The 16,673-nt window shown below is 39.4% G+C and overlaps 1 long non-coding RNA gene and 1 pseudogene across 3 annotated transcripts in view; both read right to left on the bottom strand.

The window, feature by feature from the left end:
- The window catches only part of LOC309849405, a 111,206-nt gene that overhangs the window by 7,246 nt on the left and 87,287 nt on the right, over positions 1–16,673 (bottom strand). The window lies entirely within an intron of this gene.
- LOC309849403 (large ribosomal subunit protein uL23 pseudogene) lies at positions 6,480–7,302 on the bottom strand (annotated as a pseudogene). The gene has a single exon. The product of its transcript is annotated as a large ribosomal subunit protein uL23 pseudogene (transcript).

Below are 16,673 nucleotides of genomic sequence, written 5' to 3'. Positions count from 1 at the left end.
GGGAGATCTCAGAGTGTGTCATCACAAAAGTTAATTTCATTCACTCTTGAACCCGTCTGTACAGCTGCAAGAATTCTTCCCAGTTTGCTCTAGTCTTAGCTAGTCTTACTGGTGGTCAGTCAACTTCTGCAAAACAAGCTCATAAATCAATCAGGTTATCCAGAGTTTCCTTAGGGTGGAACAGCCACGCGTTCTTCAACTCAGCATATTGGTTTTAGTCCCCTCTATCATTTGATCATTTTCCAGTCTTGAGGGATTGGGAAGACGACCACTCTGGCTACTTCCTGCTGATTTTAGGGGCACAGTTTAGGGCTTGAGGAATGAAATTATTTTTTACTTAACTTGGAAGTATATTCTTGTTTCTGGTTCTGCATGTTCATTTAGCATAACTAGGATATTAGTTCTTTGACCACCTTGAAACAACACCATGCACATTTTGTCATTCCAGATCTAATAACTGGTATGATGCATATGGGTATATCCACTTAATAGTCCTTTAATATATCCACTTTAATTAATGCCTGAGAGAATCTGCGAAAATAAACCTGAAAACCAATCTGAGCCCAGAATTCCCCTGTCACCATATCCATTTTTAAAAAATACGCAACTTGTTCTCATGTAAAGTTACCAAGTCTTTCATGAATGGACAAGTCAAAGAGCTTTCTTAGGTCTGGAAGTCCCAATGCTGGTGCCTTTAACAAAAATTTTTAATGACGTGGAATGCCTGGTGACATTATCCTGTCCAATTACAGAGTTCATTGTTTCCTCAGTTGATGGCTTCATAGAAGGGCTTCGCTGTGAAGCCAAAGTAGAAAATCTAGATATGGAAGAATTCTTCCATATCTAAAAATCTCCACAGTTGTCTCTGGATAGTGGGTAACATAGTCCTGGCTAATAACTCTTCCCCTATCAGGAAGGAAACTGCTATGCCCCTGAGAAGACCGTTCAAACAACAAATATTTCACAGAGAGTTGAGAAATTTGCCCCCATTTTTTGGATATTTCATCCCCAATCAGCTAAAAAGTTGAGTCAAATCATCTTTAGTCTCTGGTCCTACTGGCTATCAAAATGTCAGCCACCTATTGAAGCAAGGTACCCTCTCTGAGCTGAAGTTCTCAAAGATCTTTAGCCAGAACCTCACCAAAAGAAGGACATTCTTAAATCCTTGGGGGAGTACAGTTCAGCATTACTGCTGCTTAACCTTCGTGTTCAAGTCTTCCCATTCAAAGGCCAATAGTTCTTGAGATTCTGGACTTCGAGGCACACAGAGAAACACCTCCTTTAAGAATCCAGTGAACCAGTGAAGAACTCCAGACAAGGTGATGAGCAATGTGCAAGGGTTAGGTACCACCAGGTGACCATTTTCCATTATTTGTCTCATTGCTCTGAGGTCTTGGGCAAAGTAATATTCTTTTGTGCGGTCTTCTAAGCCAGCAAGATTGCAGTGTTAGAAGTAAGGGACAGGACTGAATTAGTCCTGTTTTAAAAAGGCAATCGCCAGAGTCTACAAATCTCACGTAAGATGTTCTCTTAGGGAACACTGTTTTAGGTTTGGGATCTTTGCCTTAGGCAAAACCTCACCTGAATGCGTGCTATGGTTTTTGCCCCTCCAGTCATCCCATCTGCCTGCATTGGGGTTTACCTTTTGTAGAATCTCTTCTGACACGACCATTGGCTGTTCCTGTCCTTACTGTAATATTGCCTGGAATGCTCACATTGCTCTGGTAGTACTTTGTTATCTCTTCATGCAGACAAAAAAGTGATGTGAGTATTGAGCTCATTCAGCAGGTCCCTTCTGAATAGTGGAGTGGGACACTGAGGCTTATACAAAAAACTATGCTGCAGATAAGTTTTTCCAACTTGACAACCTAGGGGTTGGAAGAACCATCTTTGCAAAGGTTCTCCTGATACTCCTGTTAATTTCATGGAGGATAATTTTATTAATCAAATATTTAACACAGAACAGGTGGTGCCTGTGTCGATCAAAAACTTTGTCATCCACCTTCCCACTTTCAGTTGTGCCAGGGCTCCTTGTGAGAAAGGTTAATGGAGCCTGTGGGTTGTAATAGAGTGAAGGCTTCATCACTTTTGATCAGTCTCAGTAAGCTGGGACATTTCAAGAGTAATGTGATCTTGCTTCCCTTTTTCTCCAGGAGCTTTATTTAATCTAGGGGCAATTCTTTCTTCCAATGGCTTTCCTGTTTATAGTAGGCACATTGCCAAGGCCCCATTATAGTGTGCCCCTTCTGATTCTGCTTGCCAGGAGTTCTTACCTTGGGTTTGTCACCTCTTTGTTAAGGGCAGTAGCAAGCTAGGTCACCTGTTTCATCTTGCATTGCTTCTTTTTCTCCTGTTTGTGATCTCTACCGTTAAAGACCTCAAAGGCAATTTCTCCCAGTTGTGACATAGACCTTTCTATGGCCCTTCCAACGTCTGTCATTTCTTTTGAATATCTAGGACCCTAGCATAATTTCCCGTAGCATTTGTATCTCAGTTGGGGTCAGGCACCAGCTGCAGTCCTTACCAGATTGGCTAGAGCCCCAGCCAGGAGCTTATCAGCTTCTTCTAACATCATTCTCCACTCTTCTGACATATGGAGAGTGATTACTTAACTCTGTACCTTTGCCCAGATGAGGTTATGGGTGGCGAGATTGGAGAGAACAAATTTTCTATTCCTTTTGGAGCCATATCTATATGTTGGCTTATTATTTTTCCAGTTAAACAAGTTGGAAGTAGAGAAAAAGCAAAGGTACACAAATCATTTCAACCGATTGGTCACCATTGTTTCCTCAATGGTCACTTGCCTTAAAGGGAATGGCCCTGCCTCAATTTGAGTGACTCCCTGGCCAAAGTTTGCTCCCTTCCCTGTTAAGTATGAGGAGAGACTATTCCTTTTTGTTCTGACTCCTCACAAGCCTGGGACCCTAGAGCCCAGGGCTTGGAGGTTTGCATAGCTGGAGCCCCTGCTGCACCACCCTATGGAGGTCGACCTGGACCTTTGGCAAATTCAGCTGCATTAATTAAGGGGTCATCCTGTCGCTTATTAGATTCTGGTAACACTGCCCTTTGGGGGTTTATCCCCCTGTTGGACCATAATCTTACATTTCTTCTGTACCAGCTTGTTTTGCTACAACAACACGAAAGATTGTACAGACAGAATATCTTCATCTCATTTCTCCTCTCTTTTACAGAACAATTCTAACTGGAGAATAGCATTATAATCCAAAGGCCCATTTTCAAGTTACATTTCTCAGGAGTCCAGGGAGCACTGTGGCCCAGCAATATTAAGGAAAAATGTTGTCTTGTTTTTCATGGGATCATAACTACAAGCTGCTGAGATTTTAAGTATGCATACCAAAGGGCTGCATGAAGAGATCAAATTACTATTACCCATGCTTTGGCTTTAACTTACTTCTTTTATCCTAACCAAGATATTGCCTAATATAATGCTAGCAAAACTAGATGCACATTATCAAAAAATTCAAGAAGTAAGAAAACCAGAGGACTTCTACGGGTAGGGTCCCTAACTCTTCCTTGATGTCAGGATTTCCCCCAGCGAAGGCTTCCTTTCAGAAGTCAAAGCTTCCTTGTGGAACTCTATCAAGTTGACCCCCAGAAGAGGCTCAAAGAGAAGAAAAACTTGTCCCATGCTGTCGCACATGAAGTATTCAAGAACAGACTTTTTCCAAATCAAGTCCTGTTTTTCTACCACAAAAAAGAAACTAAAATGTGAAGGTTCGCATCATCCCACCATGCGGGGACCCCTACGCCTTCCTGGATCAATGGTCCTGGCAGCTGCTGGACCCTTCACAGAATCCTGGGCGAGCAAGGGGCAGTGAACAATAGACAAGTGTCCAGAGAGGACTTAGGGTCCCTTCATGGTCACCAATTTTGTTACTGAACACGGGTCTATTGCCTAGTGCTCAGCAAGTCCGACACTGATGCTGGTTTTGTGGTAGAGGAAAGGGTTTTATTGCAGGGCACCAAACAAGGAAATGGGAGAAAATTTCTCAAATCTGCCTCCACAAAGGGTTGCAGTTAGGTGTATTTAAGAACAAGGAGGTGGGGAGGCACGCCTGGGTGGCTCAGTGGGTTAGGCCACTGCCTTCGGCTCGGGTCATGATCTCAGGGTCCTGGGATCAAGTCCCTCATCGGGCTCTCTGCTCAGCAGGAAGCCTGCTTCCCTTCCTCTCTTTCTGCCTGCCTCTCTGCCTACTTGTGATCACTCTCTGTCAAATAAATAAATAAAATCTTAAAAAAAAAAAAAGAACAAGGGGGCAGGATGTCATAGGTATGTAGGTTGAATGGACTATGTTGATTGGATATAGGGGAAAAGAGAAGTGTTCTCCTTTCTGGGTATGGAAATTCAGGAACCCTATCTTTTCATGGGACACATGTCCATTAAATGTCAGGGTAGCATGAAGATGGGGGAGAGCTCAGAATGTGTCATCACAGAAGTTACTTTCGTTTACTCCTGGTCCTGTCTGTGCAACTGCAAGAATTCTTCTTGGTTTGTTCCAGGCTCAGCCAGTCTTGCTGGTGGTCAGTCAACTTCTGCAAAACAAGCTCATAAGTCAGTCAGGCTAACCAGAGTTTCCTTACGGTAGAACAGTGAAGCATTTAATTCAATGTTTTGGTTTCACTACCTGTGGAATGAAGACCTTTGCTTTCTTAGACTATTTTGGGGAGTAAAGTTTTGGATCACAGAGGCTGTGTTATCTAGGCTCTCTCTGAGGACACTTGTGTCCATGGTCTAAACCTGGAGAGTGTTCCCCAGTATTTTTTTAATCAATTAAAATTTTAATTACAAAATAGTGATTCGAAAGCTCCACATATTACTCAATGCCCTTCAAGGTCAGTGTACTTTAAATCCCCTCACCAGTTTCACCCATCCCCCAGCCCACCTCCCCTTTGGTAACCATCTGTTTTTTCTCTATGGTTAAGAGTCTAGGTTTTGGTTTCTTTTTATTTTCTTTGTTTATTTGTTTTGTTTCTTAAATTCCATATAGGAGTGAAATCATACGGTATTGGTCTTTCTCTGACTTAGCTCATTTAGCATAATACTCTCTAGATCCTTCCATGTTGTTGCAAATAGCAAGATTTCATCCTTTTATGGCTGGATAATAATCCATTGTGTATGTGTGTGTGTGTGTACAGCTTCTTTATCGATACATCTATCGATGGACACTTGGGCTGCCTCTATATCTTGGCTATGTAAATAATGCTGCAATAAAATAGGGGTGCATAGGCCCTTTCAAATTAGTGTTTTCATATTCTTTGTGTAATTACTGGATCATAGGGTAGTTTTATTTTTAACTTTTTGAGGAACCTCCATACTGTTTTCCACAGTAGCTGCACCAGTTTGCTTTCCCACCAACAGTGCAAGAGGGTTCTTTCACCAATGTCATATAGTTCAGAGTTTTACCCCTTTGGTTAGGTTTATTCCTAGGTATCTTATTTTTGGTGCAATTGTAAATGGGATTTTTTTTCCTTAATTTCTCTTTATGCTGCTTCATTATTAGTGTATAGAAACACAAAAGATCCTGTGACTTCACAGAATTCATTTATTAGTTCCTGCAGATTTTGATGGAGTCTTCTAGGTTTTCTCTATATAGTATCATGTCATCTGTAAATCAAAGTTCTACTTCTTCTTTACCAATTTATATATATCTTCTTTCTTACTTGATTGGTATAACTAGGACTTCTGGTACTATGTCGAATAAAAGTGGTTAGATCATCCTTGTCTTGTTCCTGACCTTAGGGAGTAAGCTCTCAATTTTTCCCCATTGAGTATGATGTTCATTGTAGGTTTTTCATAGATGACCTTTCTTATGTTGGGGGTGTGTTCCCTCTAAACCCACTATGTCAAGAACTTTTATCATGAATGGATGTTGTATTTTATCAAATGCTTCTTCTGCATCTATTGAAATGATTATATTGGTTTTTATCCTTTCTCTTACTGATGTGATGTATCACATTGATTTGCAAATATTGAATCACCCTTATATTCCAGGAATAAATACATTTTATCATGGTGACTGATTTTTTTTAATGTATTGTTGGATTCTATTTGCTAGTATTTTGTTGGGGATTTTTGCCTCTATGTTCATCAGAGATATTGGCCTATAGTTCTTTTTTGTGGGGTCTTTAATGGGTTTTTAATGGGTTTTGGTATCAGGTAACACCAACCTCAGAATGAATTTTGAAGTTTCCTTCTATTTTGCGGGATAGTTTGAGTACAATAAGTGTTAAGTCTTCTTTATACATTTGGTAGAATTTGCCATAGAACTGTTTGGTCCTGGACTTTTGCTTATTGCGAGTTTTTTTTTTAATTACAATTCAATCTCCTTGCTGGTAATTAGTCTGTTCAAATTTTTTATTTCTTCCTGCTGCAGTTTTGGCTATTTATGTGTTTCTAGGAACTCATCTATTTCTTCTGGGTTGTCTAATTTGTTGGCATATAGTTTTTTATAATATTTTATGACAATTATTTGTTCCTGTGATGTTGGTATTTCTCCTCTTTCATTGGTGATTTTGTTTATTCAAGACCTGTTTTTTAGGAGTCTGGCTAGAGGTTTGTCTATTTTGTTGATCCTTTCAACCAACTCCTGGTTTCATTAATCTATTTTACTGTTTTTTTTTAGTTTCTATTTTGTTTATTTCTGCTCTGATCTTTATTTTTTTCCTTATTTCTGCTGGTTTTAGGTTGTCTGTTCTTTTTCTAGCTCCTTCAGGTGTAAGGTTATGTTGTTTGAGATTTTTCTTGCTTTTTTATCATGAAAAAACTGTATTTAGATTTAGCCAGCTGGACTCAGTTTAGATGATCCCAATTTTGTTGGCAACATCCAAAGCATCATAGTCAGGGGCCAGCCGAACGTATGCCTTCTTCTCTCCATCAGGCCTGATTAAGGTGTTGACCTTGGCTACATCCATGTCATAGAGCTTCTTCACAGCCTGTTTGATCTGGTGCTTGTTGGCCTTGACATCCACAATGAACACAAGCGTGTTGTTGTCTTCTATTTTCTTCATGGCTGACTCAGTAGTCAGGGGGAACTTGATGATGGCATAGTGGTCAAGCTTGTTTCTCCTGGGGGCGCTCTTTCGAGGGTATTTGGGTTGCCTTCGGAGACGCAGAGTCTTGGGTCCTCGGAACGTAGATGATGTGCGGATCTTCTTTTTTTTGTGACTGTGGACGCCTTTCAGCACCGCTTTCTTGGTTTTCATAGCCTTTGCTTTGGCTTCGGCTTTGGGAGGGGCAGGGGCTTCCTTCTTAGCTTTCGGCGCCATCTTCCTTTTTCTTGCTTCTTGAGGTACATCTGTACTGCTATAAATTTCCGTCTTCAAATAGCTTTTGCTGCATTCCAAAGATTTTGGATGACTATGCTTTCATTTGTCTCCATTTATTTCCTCTTTGATTTCTTGGTTGACCCATTCACTGTTATATAATTTTTTATTAAATATTATATATAAAATAAAATATTATTATTTTTATTTGATCATGTTATTTAATCTACATATAATTGCTTTCTTTCCAGATTTTTTTCTTGTAATTGAGTTCTAATTTCATAGCAGTGTGGTCAGAAAAGATACATGGTAGGAATTTGGTATTTTTGAATTTGTCTTTTTTTTGTCAAGACTTACTTTGTGGATACATATGTGATCTATTCTGGAGAATGTTCCATGTGCACTTGAAAAGAATGGGTATGCTTCTCTTCTAGGGTGGAATATTCTCAATATATCTTTTAGATGGAGCTGATCCAATATGTCACACAAAGTCACTGTTTCCTTGTTGACTTTTAGTCTGGGTGATCTATCCATTGAGGTCAGTGGGATGTTAAAACCCCCTACTATTATTGTATTACTATCAATTGCTTCCATATTCGTTAGTAGCTGCTTTATGTATTAGGGTACTCCCATGTTGGGTACATATTTACATGTGTTATATTTCTTGTTGGAATATTCCTTTTATGGTTATATAGTGTCATTCTTTGTCTCTTGTGATAGTCTTTGTTTTAAAGTCTTTTTTGTTCAGTTTAGTCTTAATAGTGTTGTCAGTGCATTCAATCAACTCCAAGGATTGAGGATGGTGTTCACAACGAAAGTGTTGTAAAATCAGCCAAACAGCACAGATGCGACAAAGCACCTGACCAGTACAATGGGTCTCTTAATCACTGTGAAGTTTGAGAGAGGTAACCCAAGTAGGGATAATCTTTTCTAACACAATTTTAGCCACAGAAGAGGCATTGGAAAGCTTCAGTCCAGTGAGAAAACATACAAACCATTACTAAAACACTGTATTCTCGAGATGGAGGGAGCTGTATGAAATCCATTTGCCAAACCTCAAATTGTTCATTTGGCAATTTAACATGCCCAGGGCCAGTAGGGAGAGGTTTCCAATATTGTAATTTGGACAAAAGGAACAACCAAGGTAGGCAGTTTTTGTAGGGTGGTTAACATTTCCCTACCAATATTGGTTCATGAACACTACCATTTTATCAGTAGAACAGTAGTTTAATGCATATTCAGTTGTAAGTAGTGGGAATTTTAGAATTCCTGCTGGGCTGGATAGTTATTTCGTCCAAACTAAAGTTCTTTTTATCAAACCAACAATGATTACATTTTTTATATTGTTTCTTCTTTTCTGGAGCCAATTTTTGGACATCTCTCATCAGTTTTTCTCAATCGTTATTTGAGAGACCATCCTTTGAAACATAACAGTGGTTTAACTATTGGTCTCCGTGAGAGCTGCATATGTGGAAATATCAGCAAGGTAGTTTCCTTTAACATGCTGGGAGTCAGGTCTGGAATGTCTGAGAAGCTTAATAACAGCTATAGCCCCTGGCAAAAGTATGGTTTGTAATACATTTTGGACATAGGAACCATTTTTAAATGTATTCCCATTGGAGGTAAGGAGACCTTATTGTTACGATAACATTCCAAAATTATGGGCAACCCCAGAGGCATCAGTATAAATGTTTAGTTTTACCCTTGGTCAAAGTACACACTCAGGTAAGGGCATATAACTCAGCCTGTTGGGCTGCAGTAGCCAAAGATAAAGGTGCTGTCTCAGTGACTTCAAAAGGAGTTGCAATAGAAATGCTTGGCATAATATTTACCATTTTTATCCTTTAATTAGTAACCATCAGTAAACTATGAAAATGCATTGGTAGTAGGGTTGGTTAGAGGGGTTTTCTATAAATTGTCACAGGGAGTCAAAAGGTGCAAATTTCCATCCTCAGCCTAACCTACGGTTTTCCATAGGCAAAAATGGAGTGTTACAGGGACTAGTGTAGCAGAGAATGAGACCCTGAGCCTTGTAATCTCCTGTAATGGGCTTGATACACTGAAGGAATTCTCCATTTATAGGGAATTAATATCAGGGAGAAGTTTTGCATGGTCCATTTGAATCCTGATGGGAGGTACACTGTAGACTCTGTGGCTATCACTGAAGGCTTTACCCATAAAGAGGACGGTGGTTGATCTAATGGGAGCAAATGATCCAATGTCCTCGGACTCCGCTCTAGCACCATTAGAGACCAAGTATAGAAAAGATGCCAAAGCATCATTTATTTTCCTTGCTCGACTATTTTAGTTATTACTGTCAAATTCTATAATTATTTCCCCCTTTTGGTAGAAAGAAACGCCTGCATGGTATTTTTCTAAGAAATCTTGAAATAAATACAGGTGGAGGAACTAAAGAGAAAGGAATTGTGTATCTCTCAAAGAGCCTAGACAAAAGGGAATAGATTCAGAGACAGGAACTTGTTGGGGTTTATTAGAGCCCCACTACTGTTGGAACTGGTTTAGTACTCCAAGGCAGGGACTGCTTTATAGCAATGGGGTTGATCTCCAAGAATGAAGCTCTGGTGTTAGTAGGAGAAGGAAGAGCTTTCATTCCCATTCTGAAGAATGGTTCCTCTGATCTGATTGAGAGAGAAGACTGGGAAGAGCCCCTTAGCTCCTTGGAGCCCCATCAGTGGTAATTAGGAGGACATTAAAAAGGTTGGCCAGAGGGTCGAAGGCATCTGGAGCACTTAAATTCATAACAGTCTTCTTTCCAATGCCCTTGGTCTTTGCAATAAGAGCAGAAACTAAGTTTCCAGTTTTGTTTAAAGGTCTTAATTCCCTGGAGTTGAACACTGAAAATTTGACTACTCTTTCCTTTAAATAATTCATCTAGGGTGCAAGTGAGCTGGTTTGCTAAATTAACTAAATCTGGGAGTGGATATGATTTCCCATTACATCATGGTCTTTTTAACTAAAAGGGAAAGATCTCAGATCTGCCCATTAATAAAGTGTTAAATGCTACCTAAGGGGATTCAACATCTAAGATAAGACCAGAATTCTTTTTTTTTTTAAAGATAGTTTGGAATCAAGGGTAATAATCATGAACAGATTCATCAGGCTTTTGTGTTCAAGCCTGAATTTTTTTCCAATTGACAGGCTTTCTAAAAAAGCTACTATAGGGGTGTCTGGGTGGCTCAGTCAGTTGAGCATTCAGGGCATGATCCTGGGGTCCTGGAATGGAGCCCAGCATCTGGGCTCCCTGCTCAGTGGAGAGCCTGCTTTCCCTACTCCGTCTGCCTTCTGCTCCCCTGCTTGTGGTCTCTTTCTCTTCTAAATAAGTAAAATCTTTTTTTTTTTTTTTAAGCTACTATAATTCTTCAGTGGAGATCTCCAGCAAGTGTTCTAACATCTTGCCAAAAGTTAGGGATCTGTTTCTCTAAATCCTGTTCAAGATGTTCCCATCAGGCTAGTTTCATCTAACATTTGGACTGATTCTCATCAACAAGCATGTGGACTAATTAATATAAATCTGAGAAATCAGGTTGGCAAGTTTGAAAACCTATGTTAAATTCTGCAGCAAACTTATGAGGGTCCTCAGTCACTATAGGAATCTCTTTATGGCTCACAATTCAGCCTTAGTCAGGAACAAAAGAAACTTGGGATTTATTTAGATCCTCAGAAGACTTAACTTTAAAGCGGCAGGTTTTAATAGGTTTGGGAGAGGAAGAGGTGGAGGAAGTTTCAAAGGAAAACAGAAATTTAGCAAAAAGATTAGAATAAGGGATCAGAGGGTACAGAGGAGATGGGAAAGGTGCAGAGAGAATAGAGAAACGTGATGCTAGAGATGGGGCCTGAGCACAAGACAGCTGTTGTGTCAAAAAGATGAAAGAGCGGGAAAGAAGAAGCCTCAGAAGACTTTCTGCTATTTCTCTCTCTCTCTTTCTCTCTCTTTTAAATTTTTGCCTTCAATAATAGATTGTATTTTGCAGAAGTGATTTTGGATTCCTTGTCCAATTTGAATTCCAAATGATGAGGTTTGGAAGTTTCAAAATCCCAGTTAAGATGGGAAGCTCATTCAGTTTTATCAATTTTAGGTCATGGCTGCCCAACTCAGTTTGGGGACAGTTAAGTTTGGGGAGATTGGAAGTTCTGCCTACTGAAGTTCTAGATTACTTTTGGTTCAGTCAGTCCACTTAGATACAAATGTCCATGCAGAGGGATGATAGTTTTTAAACTTAAAACTGACCAAAGTCCGACAAGTTGGGGCGGGCACCTTCAAAGCCTTTTGAGGACTAGGATCCCATTTCTTAGAGGTTTTGTTTTGTTTTTCTCTAGGGCAAAAAGAAAATTTCTAAAGAGCACTGTTTTGACAGGAACAGCCTGGTTTCAGAAAGAATTGGAACAAAGGCCAGCACAGTTCCAGTAAGAACAGCCTGGTTGCAAACAGAAGTCAGACCAAAGGTCAGCGCATTTCCATTAGTAACAGTCCAGTTCCAAAAAGGAGCTGAACCAAAGGCCAAAAGACTGCTCTCGGAGATGTTTTTAAAAGGGGGAGGCAGTGCTTAAAACTTACCCCAAATAAAGCCTGGAGAGACTGAACACAATTTGGAGAGCTCAAAACCTAGGAGAAAACTTACCCTCACACTCTAAGGTCAGGGAGAAAGTGGTGAGCCCAGTCAGCTGAGTGTGTACCAGCACCTGTTTGCTCACTAGCCTTGGAGTTCTTGGGAAGGGGGGTCTTTTCTAGATCCCACTTCTGATCACCAAGTAATGTTAAAATTAAGCTGCTAGTCATTTTTTCATCCAAATATAGGTTAATTAGGAATAGCAGAGGGGGCACCTGGGTGGCTCAGTTGTTAAGCACCTGCCATCAGCTCAAGTCATGATGGGATCAAGCCCCGCATAGGGCTCCCTGCTCATCAGGAAGTCTGCTTCACCCTTTCCCACTCCAACTGCTTGTGTTCTCTCTTTCACTGTGTCTGTCCCTGTCAAATAAATCATTAAAATCTTTAAAAGGAGGGGGGGCGGATAGCAAAGAATTGCAATCCAGGATAAGCAAGCTCAGGCAAAACCATAGGCAGGCCTGGAAAACAAAGGTGGGGTATGCTCTTTTATAGAGGAGAGGGGAAGTGCAGAAGGCCTTTTTATTTTATTTTAATTTTTTTTTAAGATTTTATTTGTTTATTTGACAGAGAGAGAGATCACAAGCAGGCAGAGAGGCAGGCAGAGAGAGAGAGAGGGGGAAGCAGGCTCCCTGCTGAGCAGAGAGCCCGATGCGGGACTCGATCCCAGGACCCTGGCATTATGACCTGAGCTGAAGGTAGCGGCTTAACCCACTGAGCCACCCAGGTGGCCCCAGAAGGCCTTTTTAAACAAAAAGTCTATTGGAGGGGCACCTGGGTGGCTCAGTGGGTTAAAACCTCTGCCTTTGGGGGCGCCTGGGTGGCTCAGTGGGTTAAGCCGCTGCCTTCGGCTCGGGTCATGATCTCAGAGTCCTGGGATCGAGTCCCGCATCGGGCTCTCTGCTCAGCGGAGAGCCTGCTTTCCTCTCTCTCTCTCTGCCTGCCTCTCCATCTACTTGTGATTTCTCTCTGTCAAATAAATTAAAAAAAAAAAAAACAAAACAAAACTCTGCCTTTGGCTCAGATCATGATCTCAAGGTCCTGGGATCGAGCCCCGAATCAGGCTCTCTCTGCTCAGCAGGGAGCCTGCTTCCCCCTCTCTTTCTGCCTGCCTCTCTATTTGTGATCTCTCTGTCAAATAAATAAAATCTTTTAAAAACAAACAAAAAAGACATACAAAACAAAAAGAAGTCTACTGGAGTAAACTCGGAGTTGAAGGATAGTGGCTTCTCATTGGCTACGTTGTGACTGTATCTCATTGGCTGGACTGTGGGGCAGGGGAAGAAGAAAGCCTTTCTTCCTCCTGGTGGAGTAGTTCCGTGGTATCCATGTGCAGGTCCCTCTCTTCCTGTTGGATTTGCAATTTATAAGAAGTGGTAGGTCATGAGAGTATCTCCTGCTGAAACTACCAATTCCATTTTAGTGAGGTTTCCATTTTAGTGAGGTTTCCCTTTATTAATTTTCACAGTGTTAGAGCTAATTTAAGGTAATTGGTTAATTAAAATAGACATGAATTTAGAGTTAATGGCATTCAATATAATACATTTATCTTACATGAGTTCACTAATCAAATAACTTCATGTTAACCCTGTTACAAAATTAGTCAACAAAAATAACTTAGAATGATAACTGACTTATATCTCATAAATTATTCATTGGTGATTTAAACATAACTGTTGGGAGCAAATGATTTACATATGTGTAAAAGGAATAAGAATTTGTACATAAACTTTTTAGCAACAGTTATATTTTATAGCATGCATATTTAAAAACAACTCCCAAAATGTTTTTGGTAACCTGAAACCTTTAAATCATTTCCAAATAGGACAAAAGAATGAAATATTCATTGCTGAACATAGGTTTATTTACTTTTGACTTCCCTATCTCAAACAAACTAAAGATAAAGTTTGGTTAGTAAACGTGTTTGTTTACTAACTGCTGGTTAGTAAACATGTTTCATGCTTCGTTGAAACATTGCACTAGGAGGAAGTGTGTTTCTAGAAATTATAAAATGTGTTACAAATCTAAACAAAAATGCTGGTGTAACAACAGTTCACAATTGCTTACTAATATTTCACTAGAAATTTAGGTTTCTATGGGCTGAGAATTCTAACTCATATATGTGGTTAAAGTGACTACAAATAAAAACATTTTCATATGTAAGCAAAGTAGATTATATGCCTTCAGTAAAAGAAAGTATGAGAAACAGAAATGCATTTTTTTGAGGGAAAAGAAAGTAATTTTGTCCTAAAGAGAGGCTGGAAAGGAGGAAAAACATAGGACAAAATCTGAATGTAAAGGGGAAAAAAAAGTGTAAAGATTTATGGAAAAGGAATCTTTGAGAAGGAATTGTATGTGAAGTTAGGACTGCCTAAGATTCAAATAAAGTAATTAAATTACATAAATGAACTTTCATCAAAAGTACACTGGTAGAAAATTAAAATTAGGCTTTCACTTAGGCAAACCTGAACTGTTGGTTTGTTCTTGGTAAGAGATATAAAAGGCCTCGGCTTTTCTGCTTAGAAAAGAGGGTTTTATGTTTTATCAAAGTCTGTGTTTTATGGTATCTTTATCATCAGATTTTTAATTACTTAATGAAACTGAATCTTCTCAATATTAAGTGTTTTGCTCACAACTATGTCACCTTCTGCATTTGCCTTTGAAATCTTTCATTGTCACTTTGTTTAAACAGAATTGTTGTTTCATAATGATTTGTGATCTTAATCAAATGTTCAAACCTTTTTACATTCTTTGACAAAGGTCCCAATATCAAACTCTAACATGAAGTCTTTTGACCACAAACTGTCTAGAGGATCCCTGGAACATCTGGAAGGATTTGTTCTTCTAACATAATAGAGACATTAAACTAATTAGGTGTATTCGGTGTGCTAAATAGAATCGTTGCAAAATAAGTGATACCCTCTTTGATTATACTTGTGTAGATATGTTGTTAAAATAAGTTTTAGAAATTATATGAAATTCCTAAAAATCTGATAGGCAACTATAACCAGTTACAGTTGTATTTATTATCTTAAAATGTGTGTCACAGTTATAACCAAATTTCTTAATTGTGTTGTAATAAACTCTAATCAGATCCTTACCCATTGCCATTTTTAAGTCTTTTATCATTTACAGGTAATTATACTTTCTCTCAGATGTTTTTATAAGTGTTTCTGAAAAAACTCTTCCTCAAAAACATTCATGAAAATGACTCTAGAACACAAGTTTCTTGTAACTTTAAGATCAAAAACTGAACTGGGTAAGCAATTTCCAAGACTAATGGAAAAACCAGATTTAAGCAAACCAAGAATTAATTACATGGGACTGAATATTGAGGAAGATGATTATTATATTATGACTGGTTTTTAGAAATATTGCTTATTTTTTAATGTTTTGTTCCATATTTAAGGAAACCTTTTCTCTTAAGCTAACTGATTTGTGGCAATTGTTGAATTACACCTTTTTAAGCAGAACTAAAATATTTATCTTTTTCTCCCTAACTGATCCCTCCAGAATTCAGAAACACAGTAAGCATTCTTTTATCTTCTTGGCAATAGATTTATTTGCATAAGTTCAATAAGAATGTTCTACTTGTAACAGAACACAATTGGAAATATAGGCAATATTACCAAGGCTTTGACTATAATGTCATATTTGAGAGAAAAATGCATAGACTTAGATATAACCAAACATCCTCAAGGAACTAAGATTGACTTTATAGAGCCAATACAGACTCTTGGAAAATCAGTCTCATACTCTGCTTACAGGGTTCCCAAAAGCCTTACCAGTTACATTAAAAAAAAAAAAAAAAGTTACTTCCTGGAAAGTGCCAGAACCCCTCAGGCTATTTTGAGGACCTTGAGAAGAGAAGTAACCCAAACCTATAGGTATTGCAGGCAGAGTCTGAGGGCAAGTTTTGGGTTGGCTTCTTAGCCTTGAGAGGTTGTTAAAAATTCAAATCTAAGAATTTTTTTTTTTAAGATTTTATTAATTTATTTGACAGACAGAGATCACAAGTAAACAGAGAGGCAGGCAGAGAGAGAGAGGAGGAAGCAGGCTCCCTGCTGAGCAGAGAGCCTGATGTGGGGCTCGATCCCAGGACACTGGGATCATGACCTGGGCCGAAGGCAGAGGCTTTAACCCACTGAGCCACCCAGGTGCCCCCTGTTCATTGTTTTTGAGGTTTTGTTTCCTACCTATAAACTAGACTAAATCCTGAATTCTTCTACTTCCTTCCAAAGTCTGGCTACAACTCTCCATAATAATGTTTCTAATTTTCTCCCACCTAATTGACTTAGAATCACTAAGAAGTCAAACATCCTTTTTCTTGAAGTCCTAAAAACTGAACAGGAATGACATTATGTAAGCTTCAGGGAAATAATCCTAATAGCTCATATATAGACAGTCTTCATACCTGTCTCTATGGGCCACTCAAAAATATAACTCGAGACACTCTAACTACAAATCAGGAAAATCGGTCTGACTGCCATTGCCTGCCTTCCCTCTTTGAAGATGCTCTTTGAGCCTGACATCTGTGCAGGTGGTTGTGGACAGGCTTGAATTCCACAGGCTTGGAAGACCCCAGCTCCCCAAGGCCAGCAAATGGGGTATACACTGCACATTATGGGCTACATAGGCCAGGTTAGGCAGAGACCTGGCACAGGTCAAACATCAAGGCCAGATCCTGGGAACAGGGTCTTGAGGGTCCATGGCATCTACTTAATTCCAAGTGCTAACCTACACAAATGTGCACATTTCCCAGAG

This window comes from Mustela nivalis, assembly GCF_964662115.1.
Source record: "Mustela nivalis genome assembly, chromosome: 16".
Classification (NCBI taxonomy): domain Eukaryota; kingdom Metazoa; phylum Chordata; class Mammalia; order Carnivora; family Mustelidae; genus Mustela; species Mustela nivalis.
This window is presented reverse-complemented; position numbering and strand designations above follow the sequence as displayed.